Source organism: Pseudopodoces humilis, chromosome 17, assembly GCF_049639895.1.
Source record: "Pseudopodoces humilis isolate 2021_Gansu_Grassland_sample_001 chromosome 17, ASM4963989v1, whole genome shotgun sequence".
Taxonomy (NCBI): Eukaryota; Metazoa; Chordata; class Aves; order Passeriformes; family Paridae; genus Pseudopodoces; species Pseudopodoces humilis.
Genome location: NC_142216.1, coordinates 1969781 through 1993596, shown reverse-complemented (window position 1 = coordinate 1993596; position 23816 = coordinate 1969781). Strand labels below are relative to the sequence as shown.

At 53.9% G+C, this 23816-nt stretch overlaps 1 protein-coding gene across 2 annotated transcripts in view; it reads right to left on the bottom strand.

Moving 5' to 3' along the window:
* SH3PXD2B (SH3 and PX domains 2B) overlaps nucleotides 1-9765 on the bottom strand; it is a 50245-nt gene extending 40480 nt beyond the window's left edge. For both annotated transcript variants that reach the window (XM_088063683.1, XM_088063684.1), the window contains exons 1-2: nucleotides 9667-9765; nucleotides 9157-9237 (exon numbers count right to left, since the gene is read on the bottom strand). The gene's annotated coding sequence lies outside the window, so the exon portion shown is untranslated. The remainder of the gene's footprint in view (nucleotides 1-9156; nucleotides 9238-9666) is intronic.
* Nucleotides 9766-23816: the final 14051 nt, after the last annotated feature.

Here is a 23816-nt window from a genome sequence, read left to right as displayed (position 1 = left end):
GCTGCAGCCAGGATGGGCCCTGGCTCAGGAGTTTCACTCTTGGATCAGTTTTGGTCCATTTTCACTTTGGGGTGAATTGTCCATGATGAAAGCTAAAACTTAAGGCATCATTAGCAGCCGGCCCCGTGGGGACATGAGGGACACAGCTCCAGGCTGAGAACCAGCGACTTCTCCAAGTGTTCCTGCAGATCAAAGCACTGCAATCAGCTGGATTGGGAAACCTCTGCCAAGGAACAGGCTGGGAAGGAGACAGCTGGCAGCAGCTCACAGGATCCTGATGTTTAGTCTCTTTGAGATCCCACAAGAGGCACCTTCCCTGCATCCTCAAGGTCTGAACCAACAGAGGCAGAAAAAAAGCCCAGAAGACAGAAGGATTAACAAGCTCAGGTCCCAGATGTGGGATGTCAGTCCTGGGGAAGGGCTCCAGTGGTGCCGCGTAATTCCCATTCCATGGCCAAGGGTGCTCACAGCACCAGGAGCTGACACAAGCGAGCAGAGCCAGGAGCACATCTCACACATCACCAGGAGAGGCAATCCCCACCCCTCCAGCACCAGGAAATGGCATCACAGAGGCTGCAGTGTGAAAACCTCACGGAAAACTTGAAGCATTGCTCAGCAGTCGACAAAAAAAATGAATTAACTGAGGTCAGAGGGGGGGAAAAAAAATAAGGGCCACACAACTGGTCAGCAGCTGCCACTGCAGGAGCAATTTGGCACACACACCTTGAGCTGCACCTGCCTTTTTAGGATCCAAGCAGGACAAGCAAAACCTCTCAGGAGCACAAACCCTGCACGTGAGAGCTCCCCTCAAAGCATCACCTCACCACAGGGACACAAAAAGAGAAAATCTGGAAAGCCTCTGGCCAAATTCATCACCTGCTAAAAAATCCATCCCAATTCTGGGCCACCTGTTGGCAGGTGCAAAGCTGTCACCCCCCAAATGGAAACCTCAGAGCTCCTGGGAACTTTCCAAGGCGACTTTTTTAAAGCTTCCCGTAGGTGGGAGGGGAACTGGAAAATGCTGATTTGCCAAGAAGAAAGATCAGCAGGTGAGGATTCATTACAATTAACGTTTCAATGTGAACTGCTGAAATTAAAAGGCTTTTTTGCCGTTTTTTTTTTTTTAATGTTTTAAGTGACTCATCAAGGGGAAAGCTTTTCTTAAGAATATTAATAGTGAAAAAAAAACCCAAGAGGACATTTTACATTGAACTGAGCTTCTTTCCTTGCTAAAATTTAAACACTAACTTTTGAAGAGCTTCCCAGCTGGTTTAACTCTTTACCTGGCTGAGCACAGAAACTTCTTTGGGCAGTGAAAAAACCATAGGATTGCAAACTTCTGTTGCCTGAGATGGGGTGAGAACTCCAAGCTCTTGGATCCCCTGGAATTTCCCAGAGCCCAGCACTGCCCAGGGCAGCAGAAGGGCAATGCCTGTTGCCAGCAGTGGCTCTGCAGGCAGAAATCCTCAGATAGGGAGGGAGAACCACGATTTAGTATTCTAAAAAGTATTTCCTCCGTTTCCCAGCAATGTCATTCCCTAAAAACAAAATCCCAAATCAAACTCTGCAAGGCTCAGCATCACCAGGATGCTCTGCAGTGCCCGGGGCAAGAAGAGTTGAAACACCTGAACTTGAACTGCTCAGCACAAGACAGGGAAAGATTTCACCTCCATCCACCTCCTTCTCCTCCTTCCTGGCTCTCCTAGAGCTCCAAGCTGCTTTTCTGTCACTTTGGGGAGGGGGATCGGCCCCAGAAGGGTCTCAAATCCTCTTTTTAACACCCAAACTCCAGTTTGAGGTGTAATGAGGTGTAATGAGGGAGGTATTCCTCAAAACCTGCTACAACACCACATTTTCTTCCTCTCCAGGAATGCCGTGGTTGATGGGAAGGGATCAGCCTGCAGAGGAAAATGGGAGCACAAGGAATTCTCCACAAGCTGCACAACATCACCTTGTGTATCAGAAAATACCTGGTTTGGCTAATTTAACATGGTGAAAAACAACATCCAAGTGAAACCCTAAATGTTCAGTCAAAGGCAGTATTACAACAATAAATTCACCTCCCTTAATTACACCTCCAAGATCTGATTTCCACGCTGCCAGGTGAAGATAGCCACAAACCTCATTTATAATTCACAACTCAGTGACTCACCCCTCCTGCAGAGGCCTCCAAGTGTGGTCCCAGCAAGGCAGGAAGGCTCAGGGAGGTGGAATTGTGGCAGGGAAGGTGCTGGGTGTCCTCATGCCACCAGAGACCACTTTTTTTATCTGGGTTATTGCTCACTTTGCATTCCCAGTAAAGACCAGAACGTGGAAATCACCACAACAGGGTGCAGAGCAGCACCCTGGGGGTGGGAAGATGAGCAGAAGGAAAACCCTGGAGTCAGCATGGCACCACAGAGCCCTGCAGCATCCACACACTTGGCACCATCTCACATTTTCCCCTCTCCATTTTCAGGCTAAAAGTTCCCCTCCCCACTGGAAGCTGTGAGTCACAGGGGAAGGGCAGATCCTGAGCCCTTCCCTGCCCCACGAGGTCTCCCCAAATCCAGCTGAGGGATCCAGCCTTCCTCACACCCAGGAAAAGTCTGTGCTGCATCCCAGGGATGGGAATGAGGAGACAGGCAAGCCTCAGGGCGTGCTGGATAATGGGAAAAACATGTGAGGGAAATAAGGAAAAAGGAGCATCACTTGTTGCATGGAGCAAAACAAGAGGTTAAATTGTTCCCCTGTGCCCAGGAGATCCCTGCAGAGATTCACAGCTTTTGCCAGGGGACCCCAAACTGCCAGAAACCCCTCACCAAAAACATGGGGGCAATGATTTACAGCAGCCCTGTGAGAGCTTGGGGTCACCCCCTGAAAGGGACGGGATGGGAGTGAGGAATCAGGAGTGTGGGGAAACACCTTGTCCCTCCAGCTTCATTGCCTTCCCCTGCAAGCCCAGCTCTTATTTGTGTCTCCCACTCCCCATCCAAGCGCACAGATCCATCTCTTGGCTGCCCAGACTGTGTGGGTGGTGCTCAGAGCAGTCTGTGCTGTACCAGGATTTAACAATAGAAACAGGTCCTGGCCATTTCACTGAAAATCCCCCACTCTGAGACACAGCACTCCTTCACGCTGATTTACTGCTCTCCGTCCTCAGCTTCTCCCCAGGCAGCATCAATCAGCTTGAAACTGGTTCATTTTGGATCCAGGGCTGCTGCCACATGATATAAATTGCAGGTCTTTCCACCAGCAAAGTGGCTGTGTTAGATTGATTAAAAGCACACGGAGATGCTGGGTCTCAGAGCCACAAAACCTCCCCAAAACCCCCAGGGCACCTCCCCAGGGACAGAGCCCGTGGCAGAGGTTGGAGAGAAGCCACCAGGGCCCTGGCAGGAAGGAGGACCTGAATTTCCAGAGCTTTTCCAACAATAAGTAGCTGGGGAGTGGAAGGGCATCAGCTCACCCCAGGCTCAGGGGGAGAGGAAACAGGAAAACCTTTAACCATTATCCAAAGATTCCCTCAAAAACAAAAATCATCACTGGATTGTCAGCAGAACACCTCAGCTCCATCCCCAGGAGACGGAACTTTCATCCCTCCCATCTTTTTGGCTCCACAGGTTTCACTCAGGCTCGCTCCCGGATCAGAGCCTGCGGTGCTTCCCCTGGGATGTGCTGGCTCCTGCAGCTGCTCTGCCAAGATTCCAGAGGGAAGGAGGCCAGGGGTGCCAGGAGGGATGAATGAACAGAGAGCAGGCTCAGGAGCCAGCCCTCCTTTGCCTCAGGGACCAGCCAGAGGGAGCAGGCGGAAACAGACCCACAACAACCCCAGCAAAGCAGAGGGAGAGGAGTTTGGAATAAACCAAGAGCCATGGAGAGCTGTTCCCAGCCTGGAATGAGGCATGGAGAGCTGTTCCCAGCCTGGAATGAGGCATGGAGAGCTGTTCCCAACACGGAATGAGCCATGGAGAGCTGTTCCCAACATGGAATGAGCCATGGAGAGCTGTTCCCAACATGGAATGAGGCATGGAGAGCTGTTCCCAACATGGAATGAGCCATGGAGAGCTGTTCCCAACATGGAATGAGGCATGGAGAGCTGTTCCCAACATGGAATGAGCCATGGAGAGCTGTTCCCAACATGGAATGAGGCATGGAGAGCTGTTCCCAACATGGAATGAGCCATGGAGAGCTGTTCCCAACATGGAATGAGCCATGGAGAGCTGTTCCCAACATGGAATGAGCCATGGAGAGCTGTTCCCAGCACTGCTCGAGACAGGTTTTATCTCCAGGAACCGAAGATGATTTCTCCTGCTGCCCAGCACTGCTGTGTGTCCTGGGCATGTGCTGGCCTGGGAATGCTCATCCAGCAGCACTCCAGGGAATCCAGGATTGCCAGGGGCAGGCACAGCTTTGTGTGCCAGGCACAGAAGGGGTGCCAGCAGCTCCAGCCCCTGCCCTGCCCCGGCTGCCGCTGCCAAAGGCTGGGACGCTATAAATGGGAGACATTTGGAGAGGGAAAATGTTAAAGAGCCAACTTTTAACTAGGCTGAAGTGCATTGGACTGTGCATGCTCTTTGTGGAGGGAGAGAGGAGGAGAGTGATGAAGGTCTTTGATGCACTGCTGGAAAAATACCGGCTGCTCCTTCTGCAAACAGGAGGAGCCCTTATTTAATGGAAATAATCCTCCTCCTGAGTTCCAGGATGGGAATTCACTATTCCTACACTTCTGCATGTGGTGTTTGAGCTCGTGGCTCTGGTGCAGTCTGAGCAGAGGACAAAGCAGTTGCTGGAGCTTTGGAGCAGGAACCTGGCTGGAGGAAGCTGTGGGTTTTTCCCTGTCCTGATCCAACTGCCTGAGAGCGAGTTCCTGCTGATTTATTTTTGTGGGAGGGCGAAACCACGAAGTTCACTGCACATACAACTGCTCAGAATTTTGCTGAACTCCATAAACCCTGGAGAAAAAAAAATAAAATAAAAAAATCCCCAAAGTGTTGAAATAAGATTCCTGTTACGAAAGAATTACTGAGAGAGCACTGTTTACCATCCCTGGACACACAAAACCATGCAGCTCCTGCAGCCACAGCCTGGCTGAGCTGCCTCAGGGCTTTGGCATCAGAGATGAAGCCCAGAGCAGGCATGACCCAGGAGAGGGGAATCCAGGCTGCAATTCCCACCTGCAGGAGCCCTGTGCTGCTGGGGGCACGTTACTCAGCAGAGCTGTGCTTTGCTCTCCAGATCAGAAGGATTAAGATAACACACACTTCACCTCTGAGGACTCCTGCCAGGAGCCTGGGTTAAATAATGGAGGAGGAGAAGGAAAAAAATGTGGAGGAAGGGAAGGAGACAGAGGAAGGCAAGCACCGAGCTCACAGTAATGGAAGCAAGAGGCTCATTTTAATTTTTCAAGCCTCCAACTGCCTGAAACAAGCTGATGAGAACAATTCCTCTTTGTGTGCCAGCTCCAGTCTTCAGAGCCCATTAAATGGGGTGGATTATTTAAAACCCCTCTGAATCCCCGAGACACAGACTTTCCCCTCTGCCTGGTGCCCATGTGCACACAACAGGTGAGGAACCCCCTCCAGAAGGGCCAGGCTCTGTTCCACGTGGAGGTGGCAGGCACAGACCACTGCCTGCTGCCAGTTTTCTCATGGAAGTAGGCACCACTTCAACAGACTATTTATTTTTCGGTGTTCCACACAAAGCTGTTGGCCCCAGGGCTGCAGGACTCTCTCCAAGATGAAACAGCTCCAGGTGGGTCAAAGCTGAGAGTTTCCAGCTAAGAACCTGAAGGAGCTGTTAAACACATGGGCAAATGAGAACTGGGAAACACACTGGATGCACAGACAGGCAGGAATGGCAGGGAGAGCCAGAGCCCATTTTAATGTTGCTTCAAATTCTCAGTTTTTCTGTCCCTGAATTGTGCAGCGAGCACGTTTAGCCCAGCCTGGGTCGTGCCTCCAGCCCTGGCCTCAAAATTAAAGCTCTGTGCAGAGAAGCAGCCACAGAACATCACCCTCTGCTGCAGCTCCAGCTGGGACAAGGACTGCAGGAAAGGTTTGTGACTGCAAGGGGAAAAGCCTTGAGGTAACCTGTCCCAAAGAGGGGCAACGTGCCAGGGACAGCCAGGGGGGTCGGGCTCTGCTCCCAGGGAACAGGGACAGGAGGAGAGGGAACGGCCTCAGGCTGGGCCAGGGCAGGCTCAGGGTGGACAGCAGCAGGAATTTCCCCATGGAAAGGGAGCTCAGGCACTGGAAGTGCCCAGGGAGGGTTGGATCCCCATCCCTGGAGGTGGCACTCAGAGCTCTGGGCTGGGGACAAGCTGGGGATGGGGCACAGGTGGGACTCCGATCTTGGAGCTCTTTTCCAACCTCAAGGATTCCCTGGAATCCAGCAGACTCCAGGCTTCACTCCTGGGTCAGTTTGTGTTTGGAGTGTCCTTCCTGCCTGCCTGGGGAGGGGAGGACACTTTGCCCCGTGGCTCTGCTGTCAGCACTTATCATTCTCGTGTTTTCCTTGGCCCTGCTCCTGAAATAATTATTTAGCCACAATGGAAGGTGACAAATGATTCAGCTGTGGCCCCACTGGGAATATCAGGAGAAACTCCCCAGCCACTCAGACAGAGCTGCAGCAGCTCCCCAGCCCAGGCTCAGCCCCACCAAGCTCCTCTCTCCCACTTGGATCCAAAAGCTTCCACATCCCTGCCAAGGAACAGCCAAGGAGGGTGCACCAACCTTTGCTCAATGTTTGAAAAAACAAACCCTGCTCGGCCTCTGACAGGAGCATGGAAAGTGCAGCCAGAGCCACTGGGAACATTGATATTAAATGAACAAATATCCTGACCCAAACATGCATGTACTGGGATTGCTCAAGGCTGTGAGGATGAATAAATCTGGATGGATTTTCCCTGGGTAACTTGAAAGACAGATTCTTGACACAGAGATCACCTGCAACTCAATTTCCAATTCTTCCTCCAGCACATCAAAAAGATCACCAGAACTGGACCTAGGAAAAAATATTCTCCCCTCTTGCTGTTTTCAGAAGCAGCTGAACCATTTCAGTCCCACACTTATTTTGTGGGGGGCTGTGTGGAATTTTTCTTTTTTCTTTTTTAATAACCAGAGGCATGAATAATTTCCAGAACGGAAAATTTCTGCCTGAAGAGCTAAAATTGGCATAGAATCATCCAAGAGTCACACAAGAAAGGCCTCCAGCAATGGCAAGAGTCAGTGCTACCAAGCCTACCTAGAGCATTTTTTTCCACTGTGCTCAGAGGATCTGTTTCACTCCTCACCTCTCAATCCAATTTCCACTGTCCAGCACCACAAGTTTAAAATAAGGACACCAGGAAGCATGTGTGATAGGGGGGAAGGAAGGGAAAAACCACAGCTTCTTTCATTCTTTCAACAGAGCTAAAAAGGAGTGGTAGTTAGAATTTTGGGGTTTTTTCATTATTTTTTTTTTTTAAAGAAAAAGCTGCAGGGAACAGCAAAGGGGGGAGATGTTTGCTTTAAACTTTCCCACCTCCACCATGATATATATTTACATGTATTTATACAGCAGCTCTGCTTCTAAAGGTGTTTTGCAGAGTGTCTGGCTCCAGTGATGATGTTTTCCACCTCAGGAGTGTGCACAGCTCCAGCCAGCATGGAGGGGAGGGAGAGGGAGGACAGCCACGATTCCCCACATTCCTTCCCCAGCCCAGGGAAGCAGCACAGCTGGAGGCACAGAGCCCCCCAAAACTGTGCCCCTCTTGCAGCAGATACTGCAATGAGCCTGGCCAGCACCTCAGAGCTCCACGAACACGAGATGCTGCAGAGAAGGAAGCACGAGTTCCATTTCCTTCCAGCCCTGGCTGCTGCCCAACAGCTGTTCCTTGTTTATTTACTTTCATATTTCCTTGGTTACACAAGCAGCTGCTCACAGCTTAACCCCTGCCTGGGCCACCCTCCCAGGGGCTGGGTGACAGCAGGGACACCCAAAGCTGTCACCTCAGCACGGCCACAGCCACAGCTCTGCCGTGTCCCGTTGGGCAGGGGACAGGACACGCTGGGAGCAGCATCTGCCCCATCCCAGACTTTGCAGGAGCCAGCTGAACCTGGGAAAGCCATCTGCATTCCCAGGGGCTCACTCTGCTGGCCAGGCTGGAATTTCAGCAGTGTGTTCCTGTCTGGATGCAGGTCTCCACTCCCTCTCCTCTGGAATACAGCTCACAGTGATGCTCAGCCTCGCCTCAGAGGGTTCTGGGGGCAGAGAGTGCCCAGCTCCTCTCCTAGTGCCACAAACAGCCCAGGAAGGGCATTCCAGTGGCCCCTCTGCCAGCCCAGAGATCCCTTTGTGCATTTTCTGTTCTCCTCTGCACAGAGCCTGTTCCAGCAGCTCAGTTTGTGTTTTGGCTTGTAAAGCCCAGCCAGACCCCTTGGCTCATCTCCACCAAGGAGGAGGTGGAAAACACCCTTTGCCTGCTCACCCAGAGCACTGGTTTGGGTTTTCTGCAGCCCAGCCTGTCCCAATTGCCTTTCCAGCCTCCATTTCCCTCCCAGCTCCCTCCTGCACTGGGAGGGAATTAAATCAGAATTATGGAATGGCCTGGCTTGGAAGGGGCCTTACAGATCATTTAGTTCCAACATCCTGCCATGGGCAGGGACATCTTTTACCACACCAGCTTACCCAGAGCTCCATTCAACCTCTTCTTGGGCACTTCCAGGGATCCAGGGGCAGCCACAGCTTCTCTCTGGGCACCTGTGCCAGGGCCTGCCCACCCTAACAGGGAGGAATTTTTTCCTGATATCTGATCTTAACCCACTCTCTCAGTTTGAAGCCATTCCCCCTTGTCCTGTCACTTCATGCCTTTGTAAAAAGCCCCTCTCCATCTTTCCTGTTGGCTCCCTGCAGGTGCCAAAGCAGCTGCTGCCAGGGGGAGTGGGCCCTTCCCCAGGCCCTGCTCCAGGGAATCAAGTGTTTTCCAGTGGCAGCCCTGGTTTGCTGTGACAGCAGCTGGGAAAGCCACAGGAATGGAATTTGGACCTAACTCTAACAAAATCCTCCCCCAAAGCAAACAAACCCCCCCTCAATAAAACCCCCAGCAATTGCACAGATAAAGCAGAGCCCAGCAGCCCCGGTGACCTCAGCCCTTCACCCTCCCCAGGCAGAGCCCAGGGCTGGAGGATTCCCCACCTGCAGGTCGAAGAACTTGCTGTACCGTCGGTAAATGACCTCTGTGGCTCCATTGGACCAGGTGACCTTGATGATGTAGACCTGGAGGGAACAAAGGCACAAATCAGAGCGGGGAACCCAAAAAAAACCCACCACAACCCAAAAAAGCAGTCAGTGCAGCCCCCACGGCTGGCTGACAACCAGGGGAACACTTCAGATCACTTCTGCAGCACCACAACTCAGGTAAGCCTGAATTATCAAGCCCCACTGCTGCAGCTTAACCAAATGTTAGTTTCTGTGGCCCTGAAGAGGGGCACACATTGAAAGTGGAGTGGCTCTTCTGTGTAAAAACACAGCACAAATCCCTCCAGACACAGGAGTTAATGACTGAACCTCGGCCACCCCATTTACAGCTGCAGCACCAAATTTGATGTTGAGATCCAAGGGCAGCACCTGCACCAGTCCCTGGAACTGGGACTGCAACACCTCAAGCCCCCAAGGTCTGAAACTCCACCTGTTTGGGTTTCTTACACTTGCTGGGATGGAAATCAGCCTCCTGATCCTTCAAATGCCACACGATCAACCCCAGTCATTGCAGGTTATCCACAGAGCCCAGAACCAGGCTTTAACTGGTGATGAATGCAGAACAAAACAGCAAACCCAGTCCATGCCATCATTAATTCTTCCGTGAAGGACAATGAGCAAATCACAGAATGAGGCAATTACTGATCTAATGCCCTCCCTTGTTTTTCACAGAAAGCAGAGATAACCCCTGATGAGGGGCCAGTGTAACACCCAAGTGATACAAATCTCAAATTGATAACAGATTGACTGAGCAGAACCACGGGCATTTTTTTTTCTCCCAACTCAAGTCCTTATTTCCACCAGAAATTCAAGTATCAATTCCTTGAAGAAGTACCAAAATGTTCAGAAGCCCAGGTGAAGGGAACTTCTGCTAGCAAAATCGAGCATGAAGGCTCTTAAAAGCTGATGTTTTGGTATTTAAAACAGAATCCCTCAGCAGTTTCACAAGGTTTTTCCTGCTGAGATTCCCATTTTTCCAGATTCTGGAATGTGACCAACATCCTAAACCATTATCCAAACTCAAACACCAGGACAGTGCAACACTCAGGTATTTTAGTTTATCAAACCTACTCAAAATCTACTGAAAATCTACCTCAAATCTCACTCTGCTGCTCAGAGGGCTGACACAGCCTGAGCCACTGAGGTGAGGACACTCCCGAGGGGTGACAAACTCTTCCCAGTGGGATCACGAGGCAGCAAGGGGGATCAAGTTCTTACTGCTAAAATAAAGAACTTCCTTACTTCCAAACCAGTAATTCAAGGTCCACTTTTGTTGAACCTGGGTTGGAAGGGACCTTAAAGCTCATCCAGTGCCACCCCTGCCATGGCAGGGACACCTTCCACCATCCCAGGCTGCTCCAAACCCCATCCAGCCTGGCCTTGGGCACTGCCAGGGATCCAGGGACAGCCACAGCTGCTCTGGGCACCCTGTGCTGGGGCCTCAGCACCCAATATCCCATCCAAACCCAGTCTCTCAGTCTGGAGCCATTCCCTGCTCTGCTTTCACTCCCAACCTCTTATTTTGAGATGAAGGACCCGCATTTCCTCCGTATTAACGCAAGGAAGACAGACGGATTCTCCAAGACAACATCTGCTCCAGCTGTGGAGGCCTGGAAGGGCCTCCAAGGGGGGCAGCACCCCTCCAGCAAACCAGGGGTTAACCTGATGTTAACACAGGCTCCAGCTCCTTCACCCTCTCCCCAGGACTTGCTGCAGGGCCAGCATGAGCTCATGTGGGCTGGAAGCTCAGCTGATATCCCAGTTTTCTTAGCAGCCCCCAGCACTCCTCGGGGTTATATCACCGCTGGCTGCCTGCCTGGAGAGAGCCTTCCACTGGGGCAGCAGGAGGAGCCAGCTTTTCTTCACTGTTTATCCCTATCCTGCCTTTATTTGGAGTCAACAGCTTATTAGACTGGGATTTTAATCAGGATGTGGATATACTTGAGCCAAAGCAATTCAGAGCTCTTCAGGGTAATAAAGCCACGAGGTTTGAGGGCACACCAGGCTTCCCTGAGTCCTCTGCAGCTGGGGGAAGGAGCCTTTCTGCTGAGTGATGAGCTCACTGCTGTTCTGCTGAAATGCAGATCTCCCAGGGGTCAGGAGAAGAGTTTCTTGCACATCCAACAGCAAAAAGGTCTCCGGGGGCATTTCCTCAGTTTCTGGAAAGCAGAGGAGATGGGGAAACCCACAGGAAAGGGAGCTCCTCAGTACCTGTAAAACCAGGGCAATTTCCTCTCTCCTTGTGGGTATTCCTCATCCTTCCAACAGCCCCATCCCACCAAGGGTCAGAACCATCACAGATCTTGTTCTCTCCTGATATCTAATCCAGCCCCTGCTGTCCCAGAAATAAAATAAGATAAAAAAACTCGCCAGAAAACACAGCTCTGGTGCTCCCCTCACCTAATTGGAAAGTGAGCGTTTCCAGAGGACTGGACATGAGGCACTAAGCTCCCACAAACCATAAATCCCTGCCCCAGGTGCTTTTGGAGGACACTTTCAATGATCAAGAGAGCCTTAAAACCATTGCACTTGGTCTGAAGTTTCCCCTCCTGGCTGGCACTGCGTCGTGTCCTGCCAGGAGCAGCCACCATGAAGCAGCAACAAAAATAACCCAAATTTTGTCCCCACCCCCCCAGCCCTGCAGAGGCTGCTCCAGGAAGAGGCTTTTCCCCAGCCCAGGTGTGGGGGAGGACATTTGGCAGCAGCTATTCCATGGATCTCCTCCAGCTCTGATCTCTACAGGCCTTCAAAGAAATCCCACCGAGGAGGGACCTGCAGGGCTTTTCCTGGAGATCCTGGAGATTCCTGGGATCCCCCAGGGCTGCAGCTGGCACAGCTCTGGGGTGGGATGGGCACTTGGATCCTGCCCCAGGGACTCCTGAGGGGACAGCAGGGAGGGGTGGCTGGATCCAGAGGGGTTTGGCCTGGGCCCCTGGCCAAAACCAACAGCTGAGCTGTCCAAATCTCAAATATCCAAATATCTGCAGCCCTTCCTGGGCCAGCTGTGGGGTCTGCACCAGGGGAGGGAAGGAGCTGAGGTGATGAAACCCAGGAATGGTGGCTGCCCCTCTTCCTTCCCTCTGCAAAGGACGCCCTGCCCTTCTTCTGAGAGCCTCCAGTCCTGGGAGGCACAGAAGCCACAATTTTTGAGGTGCAGGTGGATCTTGCTGAGTGCCAGGTCAGAGCAGCGTTTCTCATGAACACCAAAGCTTGTTCCCATCCCTCGGAGGACAGGAATGGAACAGACCCTTCACAGCAAATGGAAACCTGCAGATGCAAAAGGCTACAACAGACTCCACTGGAACTGGGCTCCCAAACTCCTTGGGATCCCTACGTCACAAGGAAATGGTCACAAACCAACTACTTCCAGGTTTCCAGTTGAGCAGTGTGACATCAGGACCACCAACCACTGCCCAGGGTCACACTGAATGCCCTAAATGGAAATACAACATGGAAAAAGGCTCAGCGGATCTTGCAGCCCTCCCAGCGAGCACCAGGAGCTCGGTCCCCTCCATCACCACCCAGCCTCTGTCACTGCTGTCCCCTCCTCTCCCACAGGGAGAACGGCCCCGTGGAGAATGGGGATGAGAACCTCTGGAAGGGAAGTGTCAGGGAAAGGACAAGACACGCACATGGCATCTGGCCAAGCGCAGCAGAGCTGTCAGGGGGAGCTGTGGGACAGCACTCGTGACAAGAGAGAGCCACAGGGGACCCAGGACACCCCTCCTGGGCAGGGAGAGGGCTCCTGGGAGGCTTCAGGAGCCAGCTCAGACACATCCAGAGCCACGGGAGTCACGGGGACAGAGGGGATGAGAAGCCAGTGCAAATCTGAAAAGGGCAGCCAGAGATTTCTTTTTTTTTCCTTTCTTTTCCTCTTGAAGAAGTGAAGCAGCAAGCCCTGGGAGCAGTCAGCCACCAGAAGAGTTTTTGCAGGGAAATCCCTGATGCTTCACACAGCAGTGGCTCCTGGTGACTTCCACTGCTCAAAGGGACCGGAGCCATTCCCAAATCCTTGGTTTTGCCCTTCCCAAAGAGGCACAAAGTCCCACACAACAGCACAGGGAGGAGAGGAGCTGACTCAAACTGCTGACTCGAGGCAAGGAAATTAAGAACAGATACTGAAAAAAAAAATAATAAAATAAAATAACAGAACCAGTTTCCCGTTCTAAAACACGAGGCCGTGTGACCTCGCAGAAGAATCACTTCTGGATTCTTTGCATAAACACACCAGGACAAGCTGGGAAGCAGCCTGGACTGCTTAAATGTGAGCAGGAAAAAGGCAGATGAAGGTGAGAAAAACACAGAGCTGCAGTTTCTGCTTCTCTCCTCCTACAGGAGTTTCCCAAAGTTTTTCATGGAGATTTGCACGGCATCCTGGCTGGGGGGGACCCAAAGAAATCCCACAAGGAAGGATGTGGGAGAGGGCAGCTGCCTGGGAACTCTGCCTGGCACCCAGCTGAACCTGGCAGCAAGTCCACCCCAAGCTTAGCACCATCCAGCTCTGCCCAGGAGCAGCTCTGCCACCCAACACCAGCTCTCCTGGCACGGCACAGCCTGCCCTGGGTGGCTCTGAAAGATCCCAGAGCTCCCCTGGCATCCCTGTGCCCACAGCTCCTCCACACCCACATGGGCAGGGTGGAGAGCAGCACCAAGGTGACTTGGAAAGGCACCTCCACGGCATTGCAGGGACACCAGAGAAGGTCCCCAGGCTCCAGCAGAGCTCCTGCAGCAGCTCCAGACATCACAGCCTCCAGCAGGGGCAGAGCTGTCTGCAGAGCTGCTTCCAAAGGCTTGGAGCCTGTGTGGTCTCGGCTCCAGGGAGACTCTACAAGAAACCTCTCTGTGGAAAACTCCACATATTTAAAGCATCTTTCACCAGCTAAGAGGAAAAGCATCAGTCAAAAGCGTCAGAGTTTTGATTTCACCCGTGCTACCCCGACCCTGAAAGGAGGGAAGATGTGAAAGCCTCACCCTCCCTTCGGCCACCGCACGAGAAACCCAAAGGGGCAGAGAAACCAAAGGAGCTGAGCCATGCAGCCAAGCCAGAGTGGGTTTAATATAGAAAAGGGAGTGGGAAATGGTGAGAGGAAAATGAAAAAAAAAAAGAAAAAACAAAAAGGAGGGAGGTGGCTGGAAACAAAGAAAGTTCTTGGCACCAAGCTGCTGTGCTTGGCCCCTGTCCATCAGCCCTGGCTGCCGCAGGCGTGCGGGGCTGGGGAAGGGAGAGGGGGCTCTTGTGCCATGGGATGCCAAAGTTTGGAGCAGGAGAGGGAGAGCCAAGCCCCAGCTCAGTGAGCAGACAGCTCGTGACCCTCCTGCTTTGCGGCTGGGGAGCTGGAGAAGGGTCATGCTGGCACGGAGCAGATATTCCAGCAGCGGGGCACCAGGGATGCTGCTCTGGGCCCTCTGGCAAAAGGGAGGCAGGAGCAGCAAGGCAGAGCTGCAGAGAGCTGGTGAACAGGGATGGAGGCAGCACCAGGGCAGGCAAACCCTCAGCACCACCCCAGGCAGCCCGAGCACACACCAGCACCGCAGAGCAGCCGCCTCCCCTCGCTCCACTTCATCCCTTGGAATTGCATCCTCTGCCCACCCCGCTGCTGCCAGCCCCGCTGGGAGGCCAAGGGCACACCACGAGGCTGGGACCCCCAAGGACAGCCCAGCAGACCTGCTCAGACCCTTCAGTCACGCAACACATGCACTGGGGCTCGTGTGCCCCAGTCACAGTGAAGGTCACACAAATGGATTCTCCCGTTTCCTATTTCCCACTGCCACACGGCACAGCCGGAAGACAGAGATACCCTCCAAAGCAAAGCTGTGGGGGATCAAGGTCAGAGAGCTGGGGGCAGGCAGAGGCCAGGGATGGCCCCAGAGCTGCAGCTTGCTGCTGGAATCCACTGTGAGCATCAGCTTCCCACAGGGAGCTGCTCCTGCCTCTGCGGCCAAGCTGGGCAGGATTTGGCCCCTCCACGTTCAGGGCTTTTCAACAGCCTTGAGAAACGTGACTGGGGAAGGAAAACTGAGTTTGAGTTTGAGTGCTGGTTTTCACACACAAAGCTAAGGGTGCTGCATTGAACCCCAACTCTGCTGAGACGTGAGGAGGAAAGACTGGTGAGCTCTGGAGCAGAGCAGGGACGAGGACAGGACAAAACTCCTACCAAACTCCCTGCCCATGGCCTGCCTCGCTGGGACAGCATCATCCAGCTGGCAGGAAATGGGATGAGACAAGGCACAACCACAGGATGCAGCAGCAAAACACCACTGAGGATGCTGAGAAAGCCCTCAAATCTTTAAAGGCCACCGGGAGTCAGACTGCAGCTTCCCCTGGCTCTCTCTCATTCCTAGTTTGGTTATCTGGGGACGCTGCAGAGATTTCACACTATTCATGCCGACCTCCTCCTTCCTCGGGCTGCCCACAGGACATTCCCACCATTCCAAGGGCATGGTCACCCTTCCTGGGGAGAAGTCATCCCTTGACACCTTTTTTGAAGCCAAACAACCAGAATGAGTCACAAGGGCCGAAATAACCAAAAATCCACGGGGATAGCTCAGCTGTACGAGGTGACACCGTGCCAGGTGCCCACCAAGCTCTGCCCCAGCTGGGCAACCAAGGGACCACCAAACCCAGCCCATGGAGCTCCTCAGAAATCCCTTCAGCTCTGGAGATAGAAGGCACTAAAGAACTGATGAAGACTGGCAGCTCTGTCCTCCTGCCATTCAAACACTCCATAACCAGTTCCAGACAAGCAGTGGGGTTGGGCTACACGAGGAATGAAACCACAAATGGCCTCACCCCCACGAGGAACAGAGAGGACACCTACACCATCACATCACAAATTCCACATCAAAAATATGTAACACCTTCACTTTTTTGCATGTGGTCCTCCTAAAATTTGTTTTAAAATCCCCATAGATCTCATTAGCCAGATGCCACCACACACTGTTAATTACTTTCACAACCCAGATGCCACAAACGAGGCCTTCACCTTGATTTAAGGTTTGCCATTTTGTTCACCGGGCTTGCAAAATTAATGTATGCTGCACACTTTTAATTTCCCGTTTTCAGGGACACACGGAGGCTGGGAATGGAAATCCTGCAAGAACAGAACCCAGCTTTCCCAAAAATCTAACCCACCCAAAGAGCATGGTGTTGAATGGATATATATAATATTGGATAGTGCTCCAGAACAACAATTTAAACCTATGGAAATGTTCCCGGTAGGCAGAAATGGAGATGGGATTCAATGGCATTGCTGTTAACATGTAGAAAACACACACATTGCAGCTGTAACAAAATGAAACATCCTGAAGCTTGCCTAAGGGAAAGAAAACCAAATCTGGATTTAGAAAAAAGCTTTATTTTAGGGCTTCTACTCGTAACAAACACAATACTATAAAAAGGTCCCGCATGAAGTCCTTTAAAGGAAAATCCAGTCTGTTTCAACTATGGCTTTGTTTTGGGTCTTTTGTGAATAAACATTCATTTATCAGAGACTTGGCCAGACCAGAGAAATGTCAGTCTGCTAGTCTGTCTCTCACAATGATTATTTTTAAACTTTACTCTTGGACTTTGCCTTCCCAGATTGGCACGATGGCCCCGGAGCCCCCGCTGGCAGCACCTCCAAGCTGTGACCACTTCCCAGAGGACTGTGTGGGAAATGGAACTGGAAATGTTACCCCAGCCACTGCCTGCAGGATGGAGTCCCCTTTTTCACTTGGATAATGGGCTGCCATGAGCCAGAGCATCCTGCAACAAACACCTGAACAAGGATCATTCCTCAATGTCCCTGCTGGGTAATGCCTGTGGAAAAAAAGCTTAAAAACACAAATGGAGTTTGAGGGCACAGGGCTGTGCTCGGGTCCCCAGCTGAGCCCTAACACTCAGCTTGGCACCCAGCTACCCAAACCCTGCCCAGCACCTTGCTGGGTCCTTGCCCTGGAATTTGGGGAAATATTGTGCCTCCTGCTTCATGGCAGAGCTGCAAAACAACCAACTTTTTGTCTCAGGCAACACAATTCTTGTTGTATCAATTACCCAGGTTAAAGGGAAACCACAGCAGCCTGAACAGAGCCAGCCCTCCCCAGTGCAGGAGTAACAAGGGCTGCCTCGACCTCGCTTCTCTGGGAAAGTGGAATTCATAACTTTGTGCTGTGGCCTCATCACGAACAACACAATCACACCTTTGTCCAGCCAAGAGAAGCCTCTGGCTGATGCAGAGGAGCCCGAGCAGGACAGGTCATCACAGAGGCAACAGGAGGAAAAGCCAGCGTCGTCCTCCAGCCTCCCCAGGGACAGGAGCTCTGCCTCAGGGATGGAGCAGAGCCCATCTGTGTGACGGGAGAAGGCAGAGGGTAAAGGTTCTACACGGGCACTTCGTGGTCACCCTGATTCATGCTGTGCCACCATCTACAAACGACTCAGCCATGATTTGCTGCCTCTCCCTCTCTTTGCAGGAGGAGCAAGGGATTTAAAAAAACAAACAAACAAAAAAAAAAAAAAGGTTTTATTTCATATAATTCACTGGCTTTGTGAATCTGCCTGGTCCTATTGATTCTTCAGCAAGGCGAGCGCTCCCATTCACTCCAGCGCTGCTCGGGGGAGGCAGCTGCCTGCAGGCTGCCGGCCCCTCCCTGGGCTCAGCCCTGTGCCCAGCCCTGTGCTCATCAGCCCTGTGCCCAGCCCTGTGCCCAGCCCTGTGCCCAGCCCTGTGCCCAGCCCTGTGCCCAGCCCTGTGCGAGCCACGCTGGCTCCCGCTGCTGCCTCCGGATCCAAGGCGAGAGCAGGGAAGGGCTGCAGGCAGCGGGATGCGCTGGGGAGGCCGAGCGGCCGGGCTGCACCGCTGTCCCCACCCACTGCCCCGCCATCCAGCTCTCTGCTCACAAAACACGGCTTTTGTAGCCTCACAGGGATTATTTGTGCTCTGCCCAACTCCACCCGAGTGTCGGCGGCGGGGAGCGGGGACAGCGCGCAAAGCGGGCGGTGCGCGGCTGTGCCTGCCGCGGCTTCAGCGCTCCGGAGGGGCACCGGAGAGGCTCAAGGCAGAGCAGAGAAGCTCCCGCAGACCATCCCAGCCCGGTCTCCTCACGGCACCGGGCAGCCAAGCCCCCCGGAGCCGCCAAGACAAACAGCAGCGCGCAGAGCTCCGCGCTGCTCCGGAGCCGGGGCACGGCACCGTGAGGAAGGCTGCGATGGACACGGAAGGGAAAAAGGCACATCTGGAGCCAGCGGCAGGCTCGGGCAGGGCAGATAAAGCTCCGGGCAGGGCAGCAGGAAGGAGGGGCGATAAGGGGGTGGGTGGCAGCAGCCACGCCACATCCCTGGTGCAAGGACAGACCCCTCTGCCCTCCCCGCCTGCAGCTGGCTGCCCTCAGCTCTCCTCCAGCTGTTGTTCAACACAAACCGGCCGAGGGGACCTGGAAAAGCCCTGGATAGCCCAAGAGCTCTGAAACCGCGGCTCTGCTGACAACTGACTCCAGCCGGAGCAAACACCTCATCTATCTGCACAGCCCAAATGTGCCACCAACAGTGTGTCACTGGGTCACCCCGGGCTGTGGCAAAACGGGAGGGAAGAACATTTACATTTCGCTCTTTGTTTTACGGCTGTTGCCAGGATTCACCCGCAAGCTCTCCACGGGTGCCTGGAGACACACCAAAGTTTAAATTATTACAAAAAAAAAAAAAAAAAGAAAAAAAGAAAAAAAAAAAGGAAAGGAAAGAAAACCACCTTCAAAAATAGACAAACCCACAACAGTTTGGAAGATGCCCCGGAGCCCGCAGGAAGGCTGGGCAGGATGCAGGGGACACGAGGGATCCTTCCTAGGGACCGAGCACTATCCAGCGAGCAGAAAGCAGGAGCCGGGTGGGTCCCTTTGCCCCGGGACTCTGCGACCAACAGGTCCCACGGCCCCGGAGCCAAGCTGCAGAAGCGGGGACGCCTCACCGCGGTGCCCACAACCCCCGCCCGCATCCCCCGGGCATCCCCCGCGGGGCCGGCACCGGGAGCAGCGGCGGAGCATCCCCACGCTGGCAGGGGACCCCCTCGGGACACCCGTGACAGGGGGTGAGAGGCACTCCCGGCAGCGCTGCCGCCCTCCTCCTCCTCCTCCTCCTCCTCCTCCTCCTCCTCCTCCTCCTCCGTCCTCCCTTCCCGGAGCTCCGCGCGGGAGCGGGGCCGGCAGCGCCCGGCCTTTGTTCGCCCAGGGCCGGGCTCGGGCACTCACATAGTGGTTGGGGGGGGTGCGCCGCTTCTGCACGTCCAGCACCTTCACCTCGGCGGTGCTCCGCCTGGGCATCGCCGCTGCCGTGCCCCTCGGGGAGCGGGGACGCTCTGGCGCTCGCCGCCGGGACCGGAGGCTGCAGCGCGACCGAGCCTCCCCGCACCGCCCGCTCCGGGGGCGGGAGGCGGCCCCGGCCCGGCGCGGCCTATCCCGGCCTGCGGGGCGGCCCCGGCCCGGCCCCGGCCCGGCCTATCCCGGCCTGCGGGGCGGCCCCAGCTCCGCACGCTTAAAGGGCCGGACCGAACCTCCCCCGCTGCGGCCGCTCCGAGCTCGGCGCTGCGGGACGCCAATATTTCTCTTTTTTTGTTTTTCCCCCGGTTTGCCCCCTTGAGCTGTGCGTGCGCCCCGCTCTTGCCCCATCGCTCCAGCCCCTGTGGGGTGGCCGCCGGCAGCCACAGCCCTGGAGGAGGCAGGGAATGAGCAGGGAAAGGTCTGTGCTGCTCAGGGCAGCAGAGATGCCTTGCCCGGGACAAGCCGCATACCTGCGGGGAGAGACTACAAGGGCGTGTAGTGACAGGACGAGGGGGAATGGCTCCAAACTGGGAGTAGGTCGAGATTAGATATCAGGAAGGAATTCACCGTGGGCGTGGTGAGACCCTGGCACAGGTTGTCCGAGGAAGTTCCATCCCTGGAAGCCTCCGAAGCCAAGCTGGACAGGGCTGGGAGCAACCCGGGACAGTGGCAGGTGTCCCTGCCCATGGAATGAGATGATCTTTGAGGTCCCTTCCAACCCCAACCAGTCCGTGATTCCATCCCTGTGAGCCAGGAGCTGACCCACTGCACCCATCTCTCCCCCTGGCATCCCCACTCGTGCCACACTGTGTGCCCAGCTGTGCCCAGCTGTGCCCAGCTGTGCCCTTGTGCCAACACAGCAGCCAGGGCACTGCCCAGGCACTTCTCTGCAGCAGCACTTACCCGTGGCCTCCGTCTTCCCAGCAGCTCCTCAACACGTGGCATAACCACAGCTCTCTCCCCCGTTGGGCTTTTAATTACATTATAAAGTTACTCAAGGCTTACACTGGCAGGTCATTAGTTTTCATATGAATTTAATTTAATCATAAACAACTCATCTCACTCCTTAGCGGCTCCTTAAATGTGGCTCTTTTAAATACTATTAACTTTGCTACAGCCACCCCAGAGGATTAATGGAGGTGCAGGCAGCTTGCCAGCGCTTTATTGCCCCTCCCCAAGGGCTCGTCTTCATCCTCCTCCCCCTCAGCAAAGCCCCAGAGCACGGTGGCCCTGCAGAGGTGGCTGCAGAAGGGTTGCTGGGCTGTCTGAAGGGGACATCAGGCCACTGGTGACCTCCCTGGTTACTGCTGGAGCATGTCACCCCCACTCCTGCCCCAGGCATTGCTCCTCAGTCAGATGTGTTTTGAAGGCAGGAGGATGTGGAGGTGAGCTGTGGAATCCTTCCTTCCTTCTGACATTGTGACATCCACGTGGGATGCTGGACCTGCTCATGAAGAGCCTGGGGTAGCACCAACATCTGGAACTGCAGCTCCTGATGTGTGGAGTGTCCAGGCTGGAGCAGGGGAAGTTTTATTAGTTTAAAAGCCCTGAAAGATGCACAGATCCTCCAGAGGGTGGTGAGGAAAACACCCAAAGCAGCTGGTAAGAGAGGGAGTGCACACTGAGATGTGGAGCAACAGAGAAAGCTGATGAAGAGAAATGAAACGATTTCTGCACTTCACAGGCTGAAAAGAAGAATTAAGGTGGAGAAGCACTTTAGCATCAGCACCGTCTTCCCCCCTGCCCTGCTGAAGGGATCCCAGCGCTCCTGGGCCCCAGCAGCACCAGGCACTGGCTGCAGCCTCACAGCTAATGAGCGCCCAGGAACGAGCAGGGCTTGGAGAGAAGCACAGCTCAAGGCTGCAAAATGGCTCCTGTGTTTAATTATCAAGTCTAATGAGGGCTGTTGAGAGGAGTGGAGAGTGGCTTTGCATGCTGACCAGATCACCTCCCGGGGGAGAAATGCTGGGAAGGCGCTGTGGAGAGGCAGAGCCTGCCTCGGGCTCTGCTGGGCCTTGGTCATTTATCAAGGAATCTGCCAAGGATTTGTAAGGGAGCTGAAATGAGGGATTTGTGAGTGACCTGGGAATGCTGTGCTCAGCCCACAGCTCTGGGGATGCTGCTGCAGGACAGCAGAGAAGTGGCAGAAAGGTTGGGTGGTGCAGATGCAGCTGAGGGGAGTTTCAGGATAAACATTCATCCCCTGCTGCCCTAACCAGAGGCTGAAGCTTCATGAAGCCAAGTCAAATAAAATAACTACGGTAAAATAACTACACAAGAGAGGTCACGACCTACACAAGAGTCAGCCTTGTGCACTCTCCCTCGTGCCTGTCAGGATCAGCTGAGCAATTTAAAACAAGAGGGAAAACGACTTCTGGAAAACCATCCCTCAGCTCGGGTGGACAAGTGGGTCTCTGCACGGCTGCAAGTGGGCTCCAGCTGTTTGGGCACAGCTGGGCAGTCCCTGAGGTCTGCCTGGTGTCAGGGAGGGAGTGGAATGGGAAAGCAGTGCCCCACCAGCAGCCCTGACTGCAGAGGGAACGCTGTCTGCAGTGCTCCTGGCACGGAGAGCCCGCTGCTGCTGCTCACTCTTCAGTTTTAGAATTGGGAGATTGTGCCAGGTGCCTGAATGTCCTGCTCGCCCCTGGGTACAGGACAATCCATCTTCCCTGAGCCACCTCACAAAAATCAGTCAAACATGGTGCTCCCACCCCCACAGAGGACAAAGCCCTGCAGCTGGAGCCCAGCCCAGCTGAAATTTCCCATTGCACCAGGGCTGGATCTCTCTGATTCTCAGCTGTCACCAGGAATGATTTTCCACTGCTGAGAAACTGCTGAGAATTGCAGGGTTTGGGTGGCACTGTGACCCCTGAATTGCAGGGTTTGGGTGGCACCCATCCCAGCCAGGCTGGCAGCAGTGCCCATCCTGCCCAGGGACAGCAGAACCCACGCAGGGGATGCTCAGCCCTCATTTGGGGGAGCCCTGGGAAACTCCTGGGGACAACGCTGGAAAAGTGTTGAAACCCCGAGGAGAAGCAGAGATCTGATGGAAGGGGTGCCACAGAGAGTGCCAAATCCAGGAAAAAGAGCCAGAGAGCCCTTCAGGATCTCCAGTGTTGTGCCATCTAGTGAGCGAGAGGAAGAGCAGCAAACACCCAGCTCCTGCCAGCCTGGAAATCGGCTCCAGAGCAGCCCAGGATGGGCTGCCAGGGCAGCGTGTCCCTGAAATCCAGCCCCATCCCAGCCAGGAGAGGGGCAACAAACACCAACAAGGCAGGGCCAACACCTCCAGAGAACTCGGCTTGCTCAGGCCACGGAGAGTTTGGCGTTTGGAGAAGAAACCACTGCACCAGGAGCACACAACAGCATTTGGCTTCAGAGGGCTCTCAAGGACTCCTGCAGAGACAAAGGCAGCACAGATGCAGCCGTGGGAGGGAAACACTCAGGCACAAGCCCCAAGACTCTCCCTGCCCTGCTTTTCTTCCCCCAGAGAGTTCCATCATCAGCAACTGCAAAAGCCCTTGGGCAGCCCAGAGGAGTTTGGTGCCCAGATGTGACAGGACCTGAACCACAGGGAATGCTGCAGCTGCTGCAGCTCCAGGAACTTCCCAGGGCTGTCAGCTCTGTTCTTAAAAATTAAGAAATATTTTTATTTTCGCTCTGTTTCCAGCATAGCACCCGGATGAAATGGTAGTTAACAGTTATTTCTGGAATATACAGTACTTATAAATACATGTTAAATCCTCATGGTTGAATCTCCCCTCAGGCAGTGCCAAGGACATGCAGATGAAGTTAAATATTCCCAGGAGATCTCCTGCTTCCCTGGGATACACCGAGGGTGTCCCAGGAGACAGTGCAGTCCTGCTATACATAAACAAAATGATTAATTACATGTCCTCAGCTACTCCATTCCTTACTACCTTGTGGAGCAAGGAGACAGGAACCCTCAGGCTTTGCTCATCCTCTCTCTCTGCTCATTTAAAACCTCACCAGCAACACCTTCCACTCCCAATTGCATCTCCTTTCCAGAGTCTCACCTGAGCTCACGTTCTGCACGGTGGACACTGCCAGCAAGGTCGGTTCCTGCACGAAATCCAAGGTTAAACTGGCAGCTCCTGGCACAACCTTCCAAAACAGAGGGTAAACCCACAGCAGCTGCATGGGCTCGTGTCAAAGCTGCCCTAATTTAACGTGCTGTGTCCTTGGCAGAAATCAATGAAAGCAGCAGGGGAAAAGTTCTAACAAAGGGCGTTTGGGTTCTGTGATGGGAGCCTTTCTGAGCAGCCCAGGGGAGGAGGCACAGATTTCCC